Source organism: Anas platyrhynchos, chromosome 1 (genome assembly GCF_047663525.1).
Source record: "Anas platyrhynchos isolate ZD024472 breed Pekin duck chromosome 1, IASCAAS_PekinDuck_T2T, whole genome shotgun sequence".
NCBI classification, from domain to species: domain Eukaryota; kingdom Metazoa; phylum Chordata; class Aves; order Anseriformes; family Anatidae; genus Anas; species Anas platyrhynchos.
The window spans coordinates 183,235,139-183,243,054 of NC_092587.1; positions in this window are offsets into that span (position 1 = coordinate 183,235,139).

The following is a 7,916-nucleotide window of genomic DNA, read 5'->3' on the forward strand; positions in this document are numbered from 1 at the left end:
GTTATGTTTAAGATTTCAAGTCTATCCCCTCCAAAACAACCATCAGAGCACATACAGATTCTTTTCCTCTCATAACTCATGCCATGGTCTTCATGCTAGATTCAGGTCAGCAGCTAATGGTGTCCCAATGGACCTGGGCCAGAAGATGAGGTTATTGTTGATAAAACTCCCTTGTGTACGTGTTTACCAGGGATCTCTGGACTCATCTCATTTTAGGTCCAGGGTTGGAAGAACACTGGAGGCAGATGCCATTGATGGCTCTGTGTCACAAAAAGCTTTTAACAGTGTACAATTAAGGGGGGGAATGTGTAAGTGAAGAGGGAACACTATGTGTGGTGTGAGGACTGGAGGGAAATATGAAGCTTCAAAGGTACTTTTGGACACCTTTATATGGGCAGGGAGTACCCACCAGGATGAATCCACATACACACTTCAGATCTGCTCACATCAGTGACCAGTAAGTGTGCTCCAGATGGCAACCTCCAAACATGCAACAACTTGCAAGAATATGAGAATTGGGAATGAAATCCAGTTGATCCACAGTAGGGAGATATTCCTGTATCTTCAAAGACTTGTGCTTTAAATTTTAAGTTTTAAAAAGAAATAATTCTAAATACTTTTCTATTAAAAAACAAAACAAAACAAAACAAAAAAAAAAAAAACAAAAAAAAACAAAAAAACAAAAAAAAACAGAGAGGTAGAATTTAAAGTTTCTGCCATAGGAAAGTGAGTAAAAAAAAGTCTTCTGGAGCCATAAGAAATTAAAAATTCTTCAAAGAAGTTTAAATATGAATGCATACTCACTAACATAAGCTTAACCTGTTGTCAGACTGAGTCCCAAAATGTCTTTTAAGTCCAATCATGTATAAAGGATATTGTGCATTTCTGTGTGTGTACATGCATACATATATATATATATTTAAAATATTTTAAAATTTGATACATGTTAATATATAATATATGAATTACGAGTAATTTATTTTCCCAAAGATTCAGGCTATCACAATATTGCTTTAAAAAGTAAGTACGACAACCTTTCAGATACAGATCATCATTTTTTTCTTCATTTGAATGATATAAAAAAAAAAAAAAAAAAAAACCTCTAAATTTAATTTTAATTTAATCAGTCAAATTACATGGGATAAAACATACAGTCTTAGAGATGAGACACATCTTCAAATGTTTTGGTATTACAGATGCATGATGGGCAATCTGGTTCATCTGCAATATGAACACTAAAAATATGAATGGGAATATCAATAAAAATAGAGTAGTTGCTTTGTACTTAGTGGAGGAAAATTCAATTGATGTCAATATGAGTTCAGAATAAAGATCACCAGTTAAGAAAACTGAAACTGCACCTCAGGCTACATCTTTTCTTTTAAACTTGCACGGTAAAGAGAGAGTATTGTTCTCATTCTGAGGCTCTACTTTCAACACTTTATAATAAGCATTTTAAAACATGTTGCACTTCATCTTTTTCATAAGGAAAAAAAAAATTTAAAGGCAGTTGATGGAATGAGTAACAATGGGATTCATTAACATTCCTAAGAGGTTCTTGAAGAAGCACAAGACAACCAATGCCTTCAATCTGTGTGCAGTACCTCTTTACATGATAGCTTACTACAATTATGTCAACATGTCAATGAGAAACATGAGGTTATTGCAGAACATTTGACTGAAGAGTAATCCAAGAAGATGGAAATGATTCCAAGAAGCAAAGTCCCCCTGAGGAGCCTTCTAAAACTCTGAACAAGCATGCTCTTCACAGTGGGTATGTTTTCCAAAAGGCCATACAGAAGAAAGCCTTTAGGTCTAATCAGTTTCACCATTATGACGCTGAGACTTGAGCAGTAACAGAGCGTCTTTATAAAGCCTCTAAGAGAAGAGGCATCACCCAGTTCTTGCCATAAGGAATGTAATGCATCTATACACCTTGTCAAGATTACAGCTGTATAAATACTATTGCCATTCTTTTACTTGGGCATATGACTTACTCAGAAACTCTTGCTTGTGCAACCTCTAGCCTTCCAGGGCAAAAGTGCTTTACACACACTTTACACATTCCTTTCAATCATGTCTAAGCATACTTCAGATCAATAGGGGAAACAGATAATTTCATGTGTTCCATGAGCCACTTAATAAGAAAACAGTCATGCAAACATGAAATAACCAGTAAGAAAACAGTCATGCAAACATGAAATAAACAGTAAGAAAGCAGGGATATTATCATAGTCCATAGATAAAATGTCCAAGAGACATTTTTGAACAAGACTAAAGCTGAATGAAGCTAATTATGCTTGCTATCTATAGACCATGATGACTAAGAACAAAATAGCCAGAAAAAAAAATGTGAATGGAATCCCTTGGCTGATTCAGCAAAGTCTTTCCTGTTGTTCTGCACATCCCACTGGTCTCTTCCCCAGTCAAAGATCACTTTTCTGGGATGTATACATCTTAGTCTATTCACATCACTGTTGGACCCTTCACATTTTATAGAGACTTAGCAGTCCAGTTAAATTGTTGAGACAAATTTGTGCTGGCAGGTGCATGCAAAAGCAAGAAATCAAACAGAATTTATTTTGATCCACTGTTTGATCGGATAATGCTTTCCAAGGGCCAGTTAGTTTCCATATTCAGTTAGAATCCTTTTTCAGCTCTCACCTTGGAAAACTACAAGGTCTATTTTTCTAATTGGACTTCTTAGCCTGGATCCTTCAAGTACAGTGACCTTCTACACAATTATCTAAAACCACAAAAAATCTAGGATATGCCTAACTTCAGCTGAATATGAGTAAAACATTGCCATTTGTATATATTTCCCCAATTTCCCCGGTTTCTCCACACTTTTTGTTAGGTCAATGTCTGTTAAGACTCTGTCTTCTAGGATCAGTCTCCCTCAGCAAACATCACAAGGTCACATAAACCAAATGGAAGCCTAAACCCATTCACCAACTTGAATATAAGTAACCAACAGCAACATTAGGATGATAGCTAAAAGGCAGTTCACCCCACTGCAGAGGTGACAAGGCAATCTTGGAGAGATTCAAAGAATCTCTTTTCAAACTACTGAAATATAAAATCCCCCAAGCCCTCTGTCAGGGCACTCTACCATTTCTCAGAATTAGCAGCACTTTGACACTTCTGATGAACTTGCTAACTCAAAGATCGTTAACCTACTTCCTCTATTTTTCTGCAGGAAATTAATGGAAAGGTTTCTTCCAATATCTTCTTATATGTGTATGGCTTTTCAATGGCTTAAAAGGATTTCCCCTACAGCACCTACTAAAATAAGTCTTCACCCCTCAGCTGAGACTCTACTTGCCAGTTGATTACTCAGAATGACATTTTTTTAATGGCGCAATATGAACACACTTTTGAAAACTATGAGTTTGGTGCCAACAATAGATTGACTTTTAATGAGAATAGCATTTACCAACGTCTCAGTAATTCACTTAACGCGTACTATCATTAATGTACCAGTGAATTTAAATTGCTGCTGCCTACAGAAGCTCTGCTTAGAGGGTCCTGTGAAGTCAGCATCTTTGCCTTTACATAGGCTGTAGCATCTTGCTTGGCTAGTGAATCTAATGTGTCATTTATTTTTACTGCCTCATTTGTACATTATTCCCATCTCTTTCATAGGCTATATTCTGCTTTCCATGAGCAAGCTATCCATCTTTATAAAGGGATAAGAGTCCTTTTAAAGAGGCTGAGTGCCAAATGCTGTACCTTATTGAGGCTGTATTCTGAAAAGAAAAAATAAAAATAAAAAAGAACAAATTGAAGAGCTGTACAATTTTAAAAGAGCTGTTCAGGAGATAAACCATCTCTCAGAATCAGAACTACTGGGATTATTAAAGGTAAATGCATATGGCTTCATTCCCTCACGCACAATTAGATACTCCTTTTCTGAAATGTGTAGAGAAGACAGCATGCACAATCTCCTCAATATCTCAGGACAGTACCTAGGTGCTATAATAATTAATCATAAAAGAGGAAAAATATCACCACATAGTTCATGAGAAAGACCACGTAAATACAATTTAATTGTTTAAAGTAAGGAATTGTTGGAGGGGGGGAGTAAATTCTTATAAACAGACACAGAAAAATGTGTTTGCCAGGTCTTTCATCAGTCAGGAAAGACACATTTATTTAGAACTGAGTCTCAAAGACAAAGTCCTGGAAAGAGGAGAAAAATACAATGTTAAGCAGTTCTCATTGATCTTTCTACATCTATTACTTACTTTTTTTTTTTTTTTCAAAAAAAAAAAAAAATTGTGAAGATTAACTTAATTAATTAATTATCAAAAATAGTAATACAGAGATGACCAGTCAGTCACAACAAGCAAATAATAAACAGTAAATTCTATAAGTGTGCCACTGATAATTTCTTGGAACCATTATAAAAAAAAATCTACCTCTATGTCTTCTTCCCAACAAGTAACAGTACAAAATTTAAATAATCACAATATGGTTTTGATATCATATTTGCTCATAGATTAGTTGCATCCACAGCCTGGAAGCAAGCAGTAGGTAGACTTGAATTACCATTTAGTTTAGAATAGCCTTACTTGGCCTCAATCTACATTTGGAGGGCAAAATCTGGAGGGGAAAGCACAACTATTACAGAGGAATTATAGTAATTTGCAAACAGAAAAGTGGGTCAAATCTGCTGCATAAATTATTCATAATGAATTGTTCTTTCAGATCTATATTGGATAGATTTAAGAACACACTGAAAATGAGATCAGAATTGCTATAAAGGTAAAACTACTTTAGCGTATTACCAAAACCAGCTGTATTATCTTACTTTATGAAATATCGAGTTGACATTTATTTATTCATTAGGGTTACCTGCATTACAAAACAATCCATCCATCCAGGAAACGCAAAGAACAAAATGCCACAAAGAGAACGTGCATTGCATTGATGGCTAGCATTTAAGGAGAGTGAACATTAGAAAAAACTTGACTAAAAATACCCAGTAGTACTAGAAAATCACACTAGAGGCTTGAGTATTCTGGGTAATAGGGTGCAGGGCAGTTTGGCAGGCTCATAAGCTGAATGTAAGATGCATCTGTCTATAGGCGTGATTCATCCTTTCTGCTGGCACAGTCTGTTTTCCCCTGCATGCGAACATTTAATCCAGCCTCCCGGGGATGTTTATGCTGATAAATAAAAAGAGCTCTGTTTCAGCCTTACTAACTAGCTGTTTCCCGTTCACATCCACTCTAAGCAGTATTAGCCATAGGCATGGTTGGGGCTATCAGGCACAGATCCTGCTTTATTTAGAATTATAGGAGGTAGAGAAGTCTCTGCAGACCGCACCCTGGCACCGGCCTGCCCCCATGCTGAGATGGAAGTCCATCAAGAGAAAGACCCAGGCCAAACCTTTCAAGTAGCAGCAGCCTCTGCAGACCAGCCACTAGGGCAAAGAGCAGGTACAAAAGACCTGCAGACAACACCTTGCCATAGAAACTCACCCTCCACTGATGTCTTACTGGATCCCAGCAGGGAAACACCAATTTGGCTGAGATGTGGAGTTTTTCTGGGAGAGCTGCTTTGTTTTCCCTAATTTATTTTTGGCAACTGCTTTGGTTTAACAGGCACATCGTGGGGAATTCTTCTCTCAAGAGAAATTTGTCCTTGACAGAACTTCACCGATTGGAACAGCTACATCAGGGATAAATTTGGCCAGTTATCTTTTCAAGTTGGATAAACTTCACTTAGCTTCTTTAGCATCACTTGCTCAGATAATCAATACATACAGCAGACACATGGTAATGAAGGCAAATGCACTGCATAGCTCCAATGGATGCAGCTGAGAATATATGCTATAACACTTGGGCAAGATAACAGAAGTACTACAACTTGAAAGTACCCACTATGTCTCTCTTAGCAAAGGCCTGTTCCTGACTTTGATCATGTATATGCCCAACAGAACACTTTCTAAATGCTCATGACTTCCACTCTTGTTTTTCAGTACAATTGGTACAAAAGAGAAGTACTTTGGTACTTAATAGTGTGCAGGATTACACAGCATTAGAAAGATGACCTTTTTATTCTTCTCCTCAAGTTACATAAAGTGCTTGTAAAACATGCTGAGCATTGCTCTCTGGGCTGCTGAGTGGCAGAGAAATTATAGCAGCTGAAAGGAAAAGGTACAGGTTAGATAACTATTTTAAGAGAACTTTTTTCCAGCCTTTTCTAGCAGTAGCCAGCATTTTATTTACTGTACGTTCAGAAGAAAAAAAAAAAAAAAAAGGAGAAAAAAAAAAGAAAAAAGGTACATCTAATCTTCTTCACTTACGGCATTAGTTGAGGGCAGACAAATTCTTCTTGAGAAACATGGTCTGTTTTATAAATGTTCAAATCTTGCATAACACTTCTGCATAACCTTGCTCAGTATGTGATCTAGAATGAACTCCTTCAAAAATGCTACATACCCTTAAATCCACTAAATCCACTGACCATGCATGATTCAGGTCAGAGGTTCTGGCTTATGATATGGTCGCCCTCCCTGGCCTCAGATGATATGTGGGCCTCTCCTAAAGGATGGCAACCCAGTGCCCAGCTGTCCCGAGATCAGTGCTGAGCACCTCCTACTCTCCCTTCTTCCTCTCACTGCAGTAACAAAGGTTATATCCCTCTATAATCAAAAATCAAAAATCAAAAATGAAAAATATATATAAAAAAATCCACTCTATTAGAGCTGACCTGTGGGAATGTATGAGGGTAGGTGCAAATTGTGCACTGATATGGCTGGAAGGTTGAAACCTGTGTAAATCTTAGCTAGATTGCAAACCTGTGTCTAAAAGGCTCGAAATCAAAAATGTCCTAGTTATGCTCCCTGTGAAAAACAGATTTTGCCTTCTAGCAGCTTCTAGGACCTCCTCATGAGGATGCAGTATTTCATGGGTGTTGAGGACTTCATCTGGACATGAGTGGCTTTGCTATTTGTCCCTTACCCCTTCAGCTGAGTTTCAACCTAGAGAAAAGCAGCTTCTTGGCTGATTTGGAGAACCATTTCTGAAGTTATCACCAAGACCAAGTTGCTGGTGGTTAACTGTGCTTGTTTGCTTAGTCATACACTTCTCTACTGAAAATTTAGTCCAGGGTGGAGGTTAAAAAAGAATCAGAGAAGTCACAGGGCAGACTTACGGGGAACTAAATGGCCTTTCATTCATGGCAGCAATCAGGGAAACAGCATGTTGTTTGACGTGGATGTGGGCAGACATGCACAAAACAGTGACAGCTGGGTTACCCTGTCAGCAGAAAGGAAATAGCACTCTCAGCATCCTTTCTTCCTCAGGTCCTCACCCTGCAAAATGCTACTGGCCTCCTCCTGCTAAAGCTGCTCCAGCCGTGTGGGCCCTCAGGGCGTTTGGGCTGGCATAATGTCACTGAAGAGGATGCAAGAGTCACTGTTCTTGAGGAGCAGATGCTCCATCACTTGTGTTGGAGCCATGCCCTCCACAGGGCATACTGAGGCAGCTGCTAAGACTAAATGACTGTCCCAGTGGGGATGTGCACTGGGGAGATAGGAAAGCTGATTTACAATCCCCTCATTAAGGATTATTTTTGCAAAGCAGTATTGCACTGTCAATAAAGGCCTTTCCCTCTCCTCCCCACACAGTTCTGTTCTCTTGGGGAAACAATGTGACCTTGTACTGCTGCAAAGAAAGAACTGAACCTGGGTCTTCTGACACCTCACAGAGTGTTCCCATCCTTGTGGATAAGGGAATAGGTGTGAAGAGAAGAAGTAATACCTCCTCCTGGGAGTTTTCCCACCTCATCACCTCCCTTCCTGCTTCAAATCTCAACTCATGTTCCTAAATTGTCCCAAGATAAACGTGTTTCTCAAGGAATCTAGCCATTGAAAAAATCAGCTCCTCCTGTTAGAGGCATTCTGG